Source organism: Sminthopsis crassicaudata, chromosome 2 (assembly GCF_048593235.1).
Source record: "Sminthopsis crassicaudata isolate SCR6 chromosome 2, ASM4859323v1, whole genome shotgun sequence".
Classification (NCBI taxonomy): Eukaryota; Metazoa; Chordata; class Mammalia; order Dasyuromorphia; family Dasyuridae; genus Sminthopsis; species Sminthopsis crassicaudata.
In genome coordinates, this window is record NC_133618.1 from 186,814,334 (window position 1) to 186,831,019 (window position 16,686).

General features: G+C 34.3%; 1 long non-coding RNA gene across 2 annotated transcripts in view; it reads right to left on the bottom strand.

The window, feature by feature from the left end:
- LOC141553339 (uncharacterized) overlaps nucleotides 1-16,686 on the bottom strand; it is a 150,575-nt gene that overhangs the window by 51,471 nt on the left and 82,418 nt on the right. The window lies entirely within an intron of this gene.

The following is a 16,686-nucleotide window of genomic DNA, read 5'->3' on the forward strand; positions in this document are numbered from 1 at the left end:
ATTTTGCAAACTACTTAAAGACTTGGAAGGAAGGAAGGAAGGAAAGAAGGAAGGAAGGAAGGAAGGAAGGAAGGAAGGAAGGAAGGAAGGAAGGAAGGAAGGAAGGAAGGAAGGAAGGAAGGAAGGAAGGAAGGAAGGAAGGAGAGGAGAGGAGGAGAGAGAGGGAGAAAGGAAGGAAGGAGGAGAAGAGAAGAGGTAGGGAAGGAAGGGAGGGAGAGAGAAGAGAGAAGGAGGGAAGGGAAGGGAAGAGGGGGAAGGGAAGGAGGTGGGGAGGAGGAGAGAGAGGGAGGGTAAGGAGGAGGAAGGAGAGAGAGGAAGGGGGAAGGAGGGAGGGGAAAGAAGGAAGAGAGGAAGGGAGGGAAGGAAAGAGGGAGGAAAAGGAATAGGGAAGGGGAAGGGAAGAGCAAGGAAAAGGGAAGGGAAAGGGAGGGGAAGGGAAGGAAAGAGAAAAGGAAAAGAAGGGAGGAAAGGACAGAAGAAGGAGGATGGCAATAGCAATAGAAATTATAATGTAATATTCCATTTTCCCAGTCTGTCCATGTGGAACTCTGTCTTAAGTTGATCAGGGAGGTGAGGAGGAAGAAAGTAAATGCTGCCTATATAGAGATATTATTCCAACTCTACAGAAATATTATTCCAACAGGACAAGGTCATTACTTTTAATGAAATTTCTTGATATAAAGAATGACAGCTTAATTTACAAAATATATTAATATGAGAATATTTGTTTGAGAATGATAATAAAAAAGGTGCACCTGTATTTGTTCATCAGGAAGAAGATATATGTATATATACACACCACAGATTCAAAGTTTTTATTTCTCTCTTCAGTGTCTTTAGAAAGATCTGATAGTGGGCAATGAGTCAGGAGACTGCACTTTAGCCCAGACTATCAACATTCTCTCAACTTAAGTCAATCACTTTGCCATTCTGAGCCTCAGTTAAGTCTTTCATAAACTGAGAAAAGTATATGATCTCTAATGTCTCTTTTATCACTACAGTCAATCTAAGATTCTAGTTCAAAGGTTTCAATTTCTTTCCTAGATCCCTCTTAGGGGAAAAAAAAATGAATGCATGAGAAAGAATGTCAGAACAAAAATCAACTTCAGATATGATAATATAGTAAGCTTCAAAGACAATGAATATTGACCTAAGTGTCAATCACTGAAGAAAAAATTTGAAGAAAGTTAGTTTTAAAAATCTGATTGGATGATCTTTGAAATAGCTAAACAAAGATTGGAGAATTAATGTGATGGAAGATATGCTTTAAGAAATAATAAACATGATGAATACAGACAATCATGGAAAGAATTACATGAACTGATATAAACTGAAGTAAGCAATTAGGAATACAATATACAAAACAAATAAAGTTATTAAATGAGAAATAAAAACAATTACAAATTAACATATTTGTATGTTATGAAATTATTCAAACAAAGCATGATTCCAAAGAAGAGATATAAAAAATACTGTCCCTTTTCTGTTTCCTACTGTATCTCAGCTACCATCACATACACATAATTCTTTGCAAGGGTAGGGGCATCAAGTGGATAATTGCATAGAAATATCACATTTTTCTTGTTATGTTTATTGGTTGTGCTATTGTTTTTCTTTTCTTTTAAATCCTTTATTATAAGGAATAACTCTAAGAATACAGTGAACATCACAAAGTAAAAGGTAAGTGATATAAAAATAAAACATCTATAAAATACATATTGAAAAATAATTTAATCCCTTTTATATATTTAATTCAATATGAAGAGAGTTTCAGAAATTGAGATATCTAAAATTGCTACTAAATCACAACAGAATCCAGAATTTGTCCCCTTCAGGTCAAAGAAATGAGATTAACAGAGATCAAATGGCTTAATCACATGAGTAGTTAAATTATAGAAGCTGCTTAATTTGAACTTAGTTCCTTTGAGTCTGAGTATCATAATAAAGCATGTGACTCTTATTGCTTCAAAGCATTTAAAAGATTGAAATATTTAAATATGATTTTCAAGTATTTGAAGGTCTATGCACAGAAGCAGAATTAGGCTTGTTCTTGGCCAAAGAATGTCCTTTTTCACCTAGCCAAAAAAAACGCCAAAAATCTGAATAAACAAACAAACAAATGCATAAATAAATAGATAGATAGATAAATGAAGTAGATAGATAGATAGATAGATAGATAGATAGATAGATAGATAGATAGATGAATGAATGAATAGACAGATAGATAGATAGATAGATAGATAGATAGATAGATAGATAGATAGATAGATAGATAGATAGATGTGGGAAGGTAAAACCCTCTGGGTTTCTTATCAAAGCAGAAATGATTGCTATTTAAATTCAACCTAAGTCAATCAGAACCCAAACAATGACCAAATGGGAGTTGGCCAAGAACCTATTGGTGATCAATCAATAAGAATCAGAATGGAATTATGGAATATAAAGAGAAAATTGGAAGATTTTGGCTTACTGAAAAGAAAAACTAATTTATAATTACATTTGTCCAAAATAAAATGGGATAACTCGAGAGATGTGTTGAGAAGGAAGTTCATTAAGATTACTGGCAAATGAAATATGATATATCTCTGAATTTGGTAAATTCTCTTTCTTTGAATTTTCTCATCTTAATCCAGACCAAATTTGATCCTTTTCCTGCACTCCAAGGTTCAGCTTTCCCCTTGTTTTTCTAGTGTTTTCAAATCTTGGCAAGCATCTTCCTAACCTCATTCAGATAATCAAACAATAAACATTTATTAAACACATTTATGTGTCAGGCACTATACTAAGTACCAGGGATACAAAATGAGGCAAAAGACAGTACCTGCCTTCAAGGAGTTCACAATCTAATAGAGATTCATTTGGGAGTAGGGGAAAAAATTATTTAAATTCTTCCATTAGAAAATGCAGGCAAAATTTCTGAGGAGCTGATCCTGATTATTAAATATAAAGTTAAGGCAATAAGATAAAAGGTCGAGTAGAGGCAGTTTGTGGTATGAGAAAAAAAAAAAACAAATAAAACACTTGGCAGGACTACTAGAAACTAATGCTTGATCTACCATTTTATCAATCTAGAAATTAATCAATAAGCATTCATTACAAATGTGCTAAATATCAGGCATTGTGCTGATTTCTAAAAAATAAATATAACAAAGGAAATTATAAAGAATTTTCATTCTAAATGGGGGGAGGTGTAAAAATGAATAAAATCTATATAAGTAGATAGAAATAAAAAGTTAACCACCAGGTAGTTGGACAGGATGAGTTGTGAGCAGTTAAAGGAATCAGGAGAGGCTTTACATAGAAGATCTTTATTGATCTGTGTCTTGAAGGAAGAGAGGGAGCCTATGCAGAAGTAAGAAGATATCTCCAGGAAATATTGTCATGTGGAAGTGATGAGGTTATTGGAGTGAGAAAATTGAGGTGTGGGAATCCCCTTCTGGTCAGTGCAGGTCCTTTGTGAAAGAATTCACAAACCCAAAATATTGAATGGCAAAAGGGAAGTTTATTGTTCGTTGAGAAGTCAGCTTTGCTAGGAAGACTGACTTCTGAATTGCAAAGTCCTATTTGGGAAATGGAGGCTGCCATTGAGAAGAGAATGTCTTCACAGTGGGCAAGAGTCCGGGCAGTCAGTTATGCCCTACTCCAGACTTCTGCAAGGATCAGGAGTTTAGAAATATCCTTTAATAAGAAATCTGAGACTCAGGTTTCAGAATGCAAAGAAAGCCAATGCCCCCAAGCCTAGATGTTTATCAATATCAGGCCCAGATCTCCAATTGAATGGAAATAACTTTTAAGGCTTCCTGTATGAGGATCCTGATAACAATGGGGAAGGGAGTTGATTTTCCTTAGAAAAGGCTAGCAGGAAAGATATGCTCTCTCTCATAGAGTTTCTGGAGTCTGGGAGGCCAGGAATCAAAGGGGACAAAATATCAGAGATTTAATCTTACAGATCAAAAGGGGACAAATTTTTTTTACAATTTACCTGCATCAGAAGAAGTAGAAAAAGGTTGTTTTAAGGGGATCATAAAAAGCAAAAGGGAGTAAAATGTCTAATATAGATAGAAAGATAGGCCAGGGCAACATCAAAAAGTGCTTTAAAAGCTAAAAAGGGATGGCTATATTTGACCCTGACCAAGTCATTTAAACTCTCTTATTCTTATTTTTCCTACTATAAAAGTTATACTTAGTTTCTGAAACACTTATTAAGCCTAAATCTTGTGAAGACATTCACTGCAGAGTACCTGACAGCAATAATATTGTATCTGACTAGAAAACATTCATTAAAACATTAGTTTCAATTGCTTGCATCTAATATATCACACGTTCACACCACACCTATCAGCATAATAGCCTTTAGAACTCAAAAGAAGATAGGAACCTGTCTCTCACCCAAAGAACTCTGCCCCTGAGACAGAGAAATTTAAGAAATAATGAAAGGGAAATTGATCTATGATTTGCAAAGAGAAGAATTAATATTTCAGTCCTCTCCTCTCTTAGTTCAGTCTTACACATTGATCTTTCCTGTCAAATGAGATTACATGCAGTGGACAGGAGGGAACTCCTTTTCATTGAGACAAATAAGAAGTTAAGAAAAATAGAAGAGGGGTAATGGTATTGGGACTGGAAAGTGGTACTGTGACAGATCAATATGAAAAAAAAATTTAAAAGACAAGGGAGAAACAAATATTGCTGAAAAGTTTCAAAATGATTGCTTATCTGCCTTGGTAGAGAGAGTTTTCATATCAGGGAACGTCTTAAATTACTAAAATAAGATGGCCTATCACCTTCTACAGGAAACATTCCCTAATTCTTTTTAATTTCATTGATTTCCTTCTTTTAATTATTTCTTGTTTATCCTGTATAGAGCTTGTGTTTTGAACATGTCAGTTTACATATTGTTTCTCTGGCTAGATTATAAATTCTTGAAAACATAAACTGTCTTTTGCCTCTTTAGTTTAGTCCGGTGCCTGGAATATTGTAGATGCATAATAAATGTTTTTTAATTGATTGATTTTGATTTATCTAGAGAAAGATATAGTCCATGTAGATGGATACATAAATATCTATTCATATTTGATTGATTTTTATTTACCTAGAGAAAGATATAGTCCATGTAGACGGATGCATAAATATCTATTCATATTTGTATATTCATTATGTAGTATATGCATACATATAATATGACATATATATTTTATATGAGGCAACATGATGGAAGGAATAAAGAAACAGCTTTAAAGCCAAGAAGATCTAGATATAGGTCCTCCCTCTGTCATTTATAATAACTTTTGATTGCTTTGTACTCTAGACAGCTGTCTAAAGCTTATAAGTCACAGAAAAGGTGACAGCCTTCATTGGTGGAGGGCATTTCATTTAGCTAGGAGTTTTTTATACCAGAGAACCCCTGCATGTAGTATCTAATGTTATCCTCTTCTATTATATGCATGCATATATATAGCACATACAAGAGCATACATAGGTATATATCCAAATATATATGCATTTAAATAAAGATATGTCACACTCCCCAAACATACTTATATCTTATATATAAAATGAATTTAAAAACATTATATCCTTATTATGTGACAAGCACTGCACTAAATATTAAGAGTATGAGGAACTTACAATCTAATATGGAAAGACAACACATTTAGAAGAGGCCAGAAAATAAGTTTTGGGGAAAGTCACAGACATGGTAAATGGAGCCAGAGAGGAGAAAATTCACATATTCTATTCCTTAGCAATAACAATATTGGTTTGATTATGATTGCAAAATTGGAATTAGGGTGGAGGAGCATTCACAGTAGCAAGGTAACTAATGAGAAAATGACTTATGAATAAAATGAAACATACCTGGGGCAATGAAGAGATAGTGGACCACATGAGGTCCTCACCATTCAAAATAGTGAGGACTCAGGGGAGGATTTCTCTAATTACAGGGAGAGTCAGAGAGAGAAAACTTTTTTAATAACATAGATTTTTAAAAATGAAATTAATAAATCTATTGACTCACATGACACATCAACACATTATTGAGTCATTCACATGCACACACAATTTTTATTTATTTTCTTTATCTAGTTTATAAATTTGGGCTTGACTTTTGTATTCTTAGTGATTAGTGTGATGCTTTACACACTAAAAGAGAGAGACAATGGGAAAGAGTCCTGCTTTCTGATGCTTATTACTAACATAACCTTACGAACTTCACTTCATATCTCTTGATCTCAATTTAGTGACTGGTAAAAATAAAATCTAGGTAATCTCTTTCTTTCTTTCTTTCTTTTTTTCTTTTCTGTGATTTTAGTTGTGTTTGACTCTTTGTGATTCCATTGGTTTTCTTGGCAAAGATACTAGAATGATTTGCATTTCCTTTTCCAGCTCATTTTGCAGGTAAAGAGGGTTAAGTGATTTGCCCAGAGTCACACAGCTATTATGTATCTGAGGCCAGATTTGAATTCAGGAAGATGAATCTTTCTGACTTCAAGCTTGACATTTAGTTGCCCCAAGGTTTCTATTTTAAAACTAAAGCGCAAATCTTTAAAAAGAAAATATGAATTCTAAAATAATCATCTCGATTCAAGAATTTAAGAGCCTATAAATATGTGCTCAGCACAGTTATTAATGATGGAGGGTGGAAAAAAAAAAGGAGATAATAATAACAACTGACATTCATTGTTACAAAAAAATATTTATGTGCATCTCATGCAATAATCACAACCACCCTGTAAGGTGATGGACCTAGAATTATGCTCCTCATTTAAGTAAGACTCAAAGATAAAGTGACTTGTTGCTGAATCACGCAAGTGGGAAATGGTGGTAATGGAACCAGAGCTAGCATTTAACAACAGTTTATATGCTCTTGGAAGAATGGCTATTCCTGAAGTCAATAATCAACTTTGACTGTTTAAAAATTAATGAGAGAATGAATATTACAATGAGAGGTATGCTATATTATGAGTTTCTGACTTGTTAATTTCCATATCACCAATCTAACAAAAGGTAGAATCCACATTTTCCCAAACTTTGATCATTAAACACAATGAACAGGAATTCACTCATTAGCCTCAATTCAAAATTTAAAAGTTTTCTTTAGATTTTTAGAATATGTCTCGGAGAGATTTCCTGGCTGATTTCTGGAGGAAGATGTAGAAAAGAAGAAAACTCTTGGTCTCAATAAAATAATTAGTTATTAATACAAAAGACAAATAATCATTTCTCTCAGAACCTTGATAACAATATAATTTGCCAAGTAAAATTTGATATCTCAGGGACTTTTACTTCTCAATCCATTATCAGGGTAGAAAGAATTGTTTTTTTATTTTTGTTTTTTTAAATAAATCTCTAAAGTTTTATTCTTATTGACTCTTCTGTTTGCCACACTTCTACATATAATGATAACTCACAGAATCAATCAATGCTTGAGATTTTAATTGGATACTTTGTGTACTGTGTAATAACAGAAATGAAATGGTCCTTAAAAGTCCAGCTTGAGTCCAGCTACCTCAGATAAGGAAAGTGAATCCTGGAAAATAGAAGAGACTTGCTACAGAATGAAAGGAGAGAGGTCAGAAGATTAATAAATTTAGTTTCAGAGACTCAAAGCCTGGATTTGTGGTGAAAACCCAATATCTTTTTATTAATTTGGTATACTGATACCACTGTTTTTTCATAAATTAATATCTACTTCTTAGAATAAAATCAAAAGACAACAATTTCTTTCCATTTAATCCTGACTCAAGAAAGAATAGTTCATATAAATCCTTAAATACATGCTTCAGTTTGAGAAAGTAATATTCAAAAGTTGGAAAACGCTTTGATTTTTGGATGAGTAAAACAAAATTATGATATAGTCCTAACCTTGTATTTCAGTCTAACCTTGTTTCCTAATAGGGAATAAAGAGAAAATTACTTGAAATTTGTTTAATATATTCTTTATTAGGTTAACATAATTAAACCATCATTTCCATTCACCAGCAAAGTTTGATGGCATTATCAGTCTAAATTATTAATCATTTCACGGATTTGTCTCAATTGTTAACAGTTTATGACTCATTTGCACAAAATTTCCCTGGACAAATGTGATGAATGTTGCTGAATTGTTTGGTAAAGGCAATGTATTATAGTGGAGAGACCACTGCATTTGAATTCAAAGGTAAGGAGCTCAAATCAAGAAACATCTGTAAGTTAACTACTCATGTGACTTGTGTGACAGCCTCTATGTTAACTTCATTTTCTTTATCTGTAAAATGATCCATTTGAACTACAAATTATCTGTCAAGTTTTAAATCTATAAACTTTAAGAAAATGCCAAACTCCTCTTTGGGAATCTGGGTTTCCTTAGGACTTCTAAGACTGCACAGGAGACAGTGAAGGCCAAAGAAGTAAAAAATTTGCTGCCTGCTGAATTCCAGCCTTGTATCCATGTGGACACATTCTATCAAAATAACTTGATCTTTAACCACTGCTGGATGATAACCAGTCTGCAAAAAATTCTTATGTAGAAACCACTTTATCATGCCTCTAGGATGCTCCTCCAGTAGGTAGAATCCATCTGGTAGATGAAACAAAGCCTGTGCCAGGAGCATTGTAACATTGTAATTGTTTTGAGGTGCCACAAATCGCACCAATATGAAACAGTGAACTTAATTGAAATATGTCATGTGTGTTCTTGATGAGGGCGATAGCCCCTTTAAGATTCCTTGTCTGATCTCCAACTTCCTTTGGGACTGACCTTTGATTTACAAGATCTGTATCTGAGCCAGTTTGGGCTATATCCAGCCCCACCCCCAGATCTGAGCTGGCTTGGGTTTTCAGCCCCCATTCTGATGATCTGCTCAGATAACCCAACCCCCATCTGGTGGGTTCTGGCCTTCCAGGAATCAACCTGGGCTCCACCCATATGCCCCTTCAAGCAGATAAAACAGCCAAGGTAGAATCATCCCTTGGCGGAGAGTTGAAAGATGCCAGCATCACAGACTCTCCATTCTGCTGCCATGTGGGGTGTATTTCCTTCTCTATCTAATGCCTTTTACTAATCAGACTTTAACCTTGCTTCCAAACCCTGCAATAAACCTCTTTTTATCAATCTAGGTTTTCAGGCCTGTAAATTCATTTACAGGGGACTCTTGCTGCCACTAGACCTGATTTAACTTTGTATCTTTGCACTGAATCCAAGGGAGTTGCAGGGGAGCTCCATTTGACTCCCTGTACCCCAATCCTGCCACTAGACCTCAATTAATCCTAATCCTATTGAGCTATATACCTCATCATTAGGTATTTACCTCATCATTTACCTCATCATTTGGTTCCCTGATACCTCATCATTCTGACTACTCTCCCAAAAGCCATTTCTCTGTCCCTCTCTTCTGTGAGGCTCCCTATTCTCTGAGACACAATGATAGATATTGAAATTAAACTAATTAATAACCCTACAATGATATGTAAGTGTGTCTGAGTGATAGGAAGAGTCAGTCAGATGCAGCAAACTTCATTGTGTTTTTTAGGAAATTACCACAGCCAACCTGACCTTCAGCAACCATTACTCTAATCATTAAAAGCCATCAACATCAAGGCAAAACCCTCTAACCACAAAAAGATTGTGACTTCCTAAAGGCTCAAGTGATGGTTATCAATTTTCTTAGGATAAAGTATTTTTAATTAAGGTGTGCATATTATTTTTTTAGATATAATACCACTACAAACTGAATAAACTACAATGTAGTATGAATATAACTTTTATAGGCACTAGGAAACCAAAAAATTCATATGACTCATCTTATTACAATATTCTCTTTATTGCAATGGTCTGGAACTGAACCTGCAATACCTCTGAGGTATGCCTATATAATTATATGTCAACATTTTATCTTACCCTGCAGAGCATGAGCTCTTTGAGGGAAAAAAATTTATTCTTTTTTGTTTGTTAATTTCTAGCATCTAACCAGTGCCCCTATTAGATGGTAGGTATAACTGTTGAATAAATCCTTTTGGTCCTTAATAGTTTTCCTTGGTTAAAAATGTATTTGACTAATTGTTGATTTCTATAATGTTAGAAAAAGATCTTGAATTCACAATTGTAAAGCTTCAAAAATGTATATATTCTTTGGAAATGTGCATTAAAACTGGAATATGACAATAGCTTTTCTGAATCTCATCATTATTTTTAACTGCTTTGAAATATTTTATAACAAATTACTTTACCTGATTACTGTTTTTATAGCTGGAAGTTATCTTAGAGTTTATACAGTCAGTCAACAAGCCTTTAAGTGCTTAATAAGTCTTAATCATTGTACTAAATGCTAACAATAAAAAAAAAAAGCCAAAATGCTATCTTTTTCTTCAAGGAGCTCATACAAGATACATAAATAAATCTGGGAGTGGAAAAGTCTCAGGGTTTCTGGCCAAGGCAGAAATGATTGCTATTTACCTTCAGTCTGAGTTGATCAGTACCCAAAAGATAACCAAATGAGGCAAGGCCTTGGGCATATAGGTGGCCAGTGAAAACCATACTGGTTTTGATGTAAGGCCTTGTCCTTAATAAAGAAATCTATGCTGCAAACAACCAGGACTATCTCTAGTCCTTTTAATCTATATCTTGCCACTGGACCCAGATGTCTCTAGAGAGGAAAAAGAGGCAGGTGACTTTGCACAGCCTTCCCTCACTTAAATCCAACTCACTTGCATCACCTCCCTGGTGTTATTGTCCTATTGGAGAAGTAAGGACAAAGAACAACAACATCAAGATAAATACAGTGCCAATGAAAAGTCACAAAACATAACCCTTTCATTTTGCAGATGAAAAAATTGAACCTTAGGCAGCTAGTTATTTGCCTAAAGTCATGCAAATTTTCATTACTAAAACCCTGACTTTTGATTCACAATCCTGTTTTAAGCAGAAAATAAGCTTCTTGAGAGTAAGGATTATCTTTCTTTTATATTTGTATATCTTTTAATTAGTAGTGTCCTTGACACATAGTAGTCATTTAAATACTTGTTTTTTTTCTACCATGTTGACATAGCATAACTTCTAGAGAAATATATTGGTGGTTTTGGGGTCCCCTAAACTTGGAGGGATTTTGTTCTAACAATAAGTCAATAGTCATATATCTGGAATCCCTCACACCAAATATCTGAGCACTCCTTTGATAGCTTCCTGAGACAATAGTGAATAAGACCACTCCTCAATTCATTGCTGATTGATAATCTTGTCAGTAATAATCTAGTCAAGAGACCTAAATTCTATAGACCTAGTATATCTATAATTGAAAGCTGGATAAATATATCTCCTTGATTCTGTTTCTCTTAGACATTCCCTTAGAATTCCAGCCTGCTTTTTGTAATGGAATTACAATTACTATTGTTTATAAAACTTTGACCCTTGACTAGGAGATGGATTTGTTATGCCCTGAATTGCTATGCCCAGAATAAAATTTCTTGCCTTTACGCCCTTTCTTGCTATTAGGACTGGGAGAATTGAATCAGGAAAAACCTTGAAGCTTTGGCCAATTTACATACCATTGCATCATAAAATCTAGGTACATTATCTTCATCCTTGGTAGGATAATTCCCCCTCCATTTGAGTATTGGCCCTCACCATGCAGTCTCCTGCCCTCAAGCTTCTTATCTTGACTCCTACTTATCCTGACTCTTATCTTGTCAGGATTAAGTTATGATCCTTTTCTGGTATTATGGTTTGTCTGCTTACCCAATGTCCTTACCTCCCTTATCTGTCTTTGTTTCCCTATAAGATTGTATACTTAGGTTATATATTCTGTTTGCAAACTCTGCTTAGCTAAAACCCTATAACAGTTCCCTGCCTAAATTCCTCAGTGCCAAATTATTTTTGAACATGAGTTCCATTCGGTCGGCTAGGCTAAAACTTTCCACATTAAAAGATTAAAAACCAATCTCTGTCTTGCCTCAGTTTCTCTGGCATTACAGGTTCAAGCCTGCATAAATGAGACACCTCATGACACTGGTCTAGGACCCCAAACTTTTTAATTTCCCCCTTCCAAAATTCAACAACACCAGTATGGAAACCAAATACTTGTATTTTTAAAAATAAATTCAATAATAACTTATTTTTTGTTTTTTGTTAATTTGTTTTAGTCATATCCAATTCTTCATGACCTCTTTTTTTTGTTTGTTTTTTGTTTTTTGTTTTTTTGTGGGGAGAAGGGAGGGAAAGTTACTGAATTATTTTACCATTTCCTTCTCCAGCTCATTTTACAGATGAAGAAACTGAGACAAACAGGGTGAAGTGACTTACCTATAGTCACAGAGCTCAGAAGTGTCTAAGGTCAAATTTGAATTCAGTAAGATGAGTCTTCCTGACTCCAGGCCTGCATTTTATCCACTTCATTACATAGCCTATATTTAAATGACACTTTATGATTACAAAGCACAAATAACTTTAGACATTATACAGGGATCTAGTGTTGTAAGGCAGTGTCAAGAATAACATGGAATTATGGTAGATATGTGTGAGGAATTAGCTGAGTAAAGACACTCTCCTGGGAATATATCTTTAAACTGTATCTTAATTATGACTTGAGACTTTATAATAACAAACAGAGCCTTAGCTAAAAGTTGCAGGTGTTTGTCCTCTCCTATTTTCCCACCACCTCTTAATTAGCATTTAAGTATTTCTTTTAAAGGTGATAATAACTTTGAATTCTCTTATCTGAGAATAGTTGCTTCTCTAGGGAAATTTAAATTAAGAGTTTCTGGGTAAGGTTTCTTTTATTAGAATGTAAATCCTGGACTCCCCCAAACAATGAAGAAAAGGTCAGGCCAGAAGGAGGCTTTTGGGTTCAGGTATTTAATCTTGTGTGTTACAATTTATGCTTTGCCCTTCTTTGCTGACAAACACCTTGTCAGGTAAGATGCTCTTTCCTGAGTAGAATGTAATAAAGCCTTTTTTGTTTCTTCTTACTCTGAGTCTCTAATTGTTTCTGTGGTCCATACTGTCCCACCCTATGCGGATATCACACCTCTCTCATTGTGCTGCATGATCTCAATTCACTAAACCTCTGAATTATCAGTTGACAAATGGGAGTAATAGTGTGATAACTATTAGCTCACGGAATTGTAGAGAGATCAAAAATTGCAACATGCTTTGTGCACTGTATAAGTGTAAATTTTTGTTCTTATTTAATCCACAGAACTTCATGAATTTAATATGGTTTTAATTTCTTAGAAGAGGACATGGAGGCAGCTTAACTAACTTGTCAAAGTTCATACAGCTAGTGTTATGCCACAGTTCTCTTTTAATGTCCTTAACCCCAGTTTCCCTAATTGTCCTATTTAGTTACTCTGCCTCAGGTTATAATCATTCCCTCTTAATATTGATAGGATAAAGGTCTTATATTTTAGAATTTAGGCTATACTTATTCCCTCTTAATGTTTAATGAGATAAATCTTTATCCATTTTAGACATCATTAGAATATCAGAAGCCTCTCCAGTACCTCCCATTATGTCATCCTATGCCTCCCCACATTATGTCAGCCCCATCCAGGTACCTTCCCCTTTATGATGACATAATTTTGTTGAATATGATGACATATTCTTGTTATCCTACAAAATAATCTTGTGTATCTGACATTGGGGCTGGATACTTTGAAAGGAGATACTGATCTAGTCAATTGATTTACTCTCCAATAAATTAATAATCAAATTGTTCTCTAATCTCTATCCTGCCTCAGATTATACAAGTAACAATAATAAGGGATTTGAATTCAAGGCCTCTGAACCTATGCCTATTGCTCCTTCTTGTGTTGAATTGTTTTTCTATAGTATCCAATTCTTCATATGGGGTTTTCTTGGCAAAGATACTAGGGAAGTTTGCCATTTCCTTCTCCAGATCATTTTAACAGATGAGGAATATGAAGCAAAGTAAGTTGTCACACAGCTAGCAAGTAGATGAGGCCATATTGAACTCAAGAAGATGAATCTTTCTGACTCTAGGCCTAGCCCTCTATCCACTGAGCCACTGAACTCTTACTACTCCCTCAAAATTAATAAAAATGACAAATGATATGCAAATGCCAAAATTAATACTTATTGTTAATTTTATTTAAGAATGTTTAAGGTCTCCAAAATTCATTTAGATTGTCCTTGTTTTTAAATACAGAAAGTAGTATGAATGTGGATTAAAGATTTTACATGAATAAATGTTTGAGTGTTTGTTTTGATGAGTGTAATAGTGTTTAATCATCATCATCTATTAACTTAATGATTGTTGAGATTGTTGAGAAGAAAAAAAAATCAGGAAAGAATCTTTTCAACTTAAGATCACCTTATTTCTTGGAATACTAAATTAAAAAACCAACAATGGGATTTTAGTTGATTCCAAAATTAACTTTGCTTCTCCAAAACTACTTTTCTTCAAAAAACAAATTCTGGTTTAGTCATAAGCAATAAAATTATGCAGAGGAAGCATTTAAAACTAAATCTGAATAAGAATAGGTTCTGCAAAAGAATTAAAAAATACCCTTTGACCCAGTGTTCTCACTATTGCTAAGATATATTTAAAGATTATTGGTAAGAATAAAAACATCAGAAGTTTTCCTACCAATATTTATAATTTCATATTATAATGGCATATTACTTCATTATATAATATAATAATGTTTTATAATATGATATGTGCAATATAATATTTATAATAGCCAAAGAATTGAAAGAATTGCCCACTGATTTAGAAATGGCCAAACATGGATGGAATTAAATACTAATACAACTCAAACAACTAAATACAGAAAATTTAAAGAAATTGAAGCATTTAGCAAGCAATTTAATTTGATATAGCAAAGATTTGAATTCACTTTACCAACCCCAACTCAGTAGACTACATCTCTATCTCATTGTCAGATAGTTGAACAGCAATGGGTTTCTCTTAATAGCTTAATCCCTCATACTGTTGAGGGGAACCCTAAAACTCTTTTTCTTTCTCTCTCTGACTTTGGGGGATACTTTAAGCTCTTCCCTGAGAGACCAGCCCCAGGGAATTAAATAAAGTGGTTTCATTCTGTTATTTAGTTGTGTCACAGCTCTCTTAAAGTCCTGACCCAGTTTCCCTAATTGTCCTATTCAGTTACTTTACCTCAGGTTATAACCATTTCCTCTTAATGTTTGATAGGACCTTAGGCTATACTTATTCCCTCTTAATGCTTGATGGGATAAAGATCTTTATCCATTTTATTTTATTTTTTACCTTTTTAAAATTTTTTTATTAATTTTATAATTTAAATTTTTTGACAATACATATGCATGGGTAATTTATAACAACATTATCCCTTGTACTCACTGCTGTTCTGAATTTTCCCCTCCTTTTCTCCATCTCTTCCCCTAGATGGTTAAATGTGTTATAGTATATCCTAGATACAATATATGTGTGGAGAACCGAAAATCCATCCTCATACAGTATCGTTATTGGTCTTTATCCACTTTAGACATCATTAGAATATCAGGAGACTCTACAATATCTCCCTCCATTTTGTCATCATAGGTGCCTGCCTCCATCATGTTATCCTCATCCTAAATTCATCCCCATCGTCCAGGTACCTTTCCCATTACGTCATCGGTCTTGTAACCTAATAAAAGAATCTTGTATCCAGCATTCAAGGCTGGATTCTTTGAGACGATAGTCTTGTTCAGCCCTGCTCCCTTTTGTAATTGAAACCTTGGCTAGAAGCTGGGGGCAGCTCTTAGTGGGGGCTTAGAGGGTAACAAAAATGATGACATAATGGGGGAGGCACCTAGTATGACATAATGGAGAGAGGTACTAGAGAGGCTTCTGATATTCTAATGATGTCTAAGATCTAAGACCTTTATCCTATCAAACATTAAGAGGGAATGGTTATAAGGTGAAGCAGAGTAATGAGGCAGAGGACAATTAGGGAAACTGGGTCAGGACATTAAAAGAGAACTGTGGCACTACAATAACATCAGAGAAAGAAGCTTGATTTGTTCAATTATTGTCTTTTGAATTCACAATCATTATCAACTCCATAGCCAACTTCATCATTCAATAAGTATTCACAGAATGCCTATACATGCTCTCAGTTAGGGATCAGGATTTTATTATATCTCAACACGACCTTCCCAAAACAGATTTGCCAAGTGTCCTTGTGGATTTGGTGTGAGAAATGTTTGGACATTTATTTGGTTTCCGTATTTATGAATATTAAATTGGAGAAATGAAATTTAAATTAGAAAACTGAAACCTAAAAGGACATCAAAGAATAATCAAGAGTGGAAGTTATCTTTCCCTGAAAGAATGTAAGCTCCATGAGATAGGGACTACCTTTAGTAATTAAGGGTGGTGACCTAAGATTTGAAAAGAATCTTTTGTTTTTTACCCTTAGACCTCCTCATTATTTTCCTCCCACTAGAATGTAAGCTCCTTGGGGGCAAGGAAAGGCTATGTAATGAGGGATAGAGATTCAGGTCTTGTAACTTCTGTAAAATCCAATTAATGGGGAATCAAGGAAGGGACTTATGCTTCAGGATATAAAATAAAATGCTACATTTGGAGTTTCAAAGGTGTGCTTATTTTTGCAATAATGTAAAATAAATCTTTCTTGCATTCATCTGTGAATTAGTGGAGTTCTTGGTCAGATATTTTGTTTCTTACATTAGCAATTATTAGAGATTTGTGAGCTTCTTTCCAAGCCTAG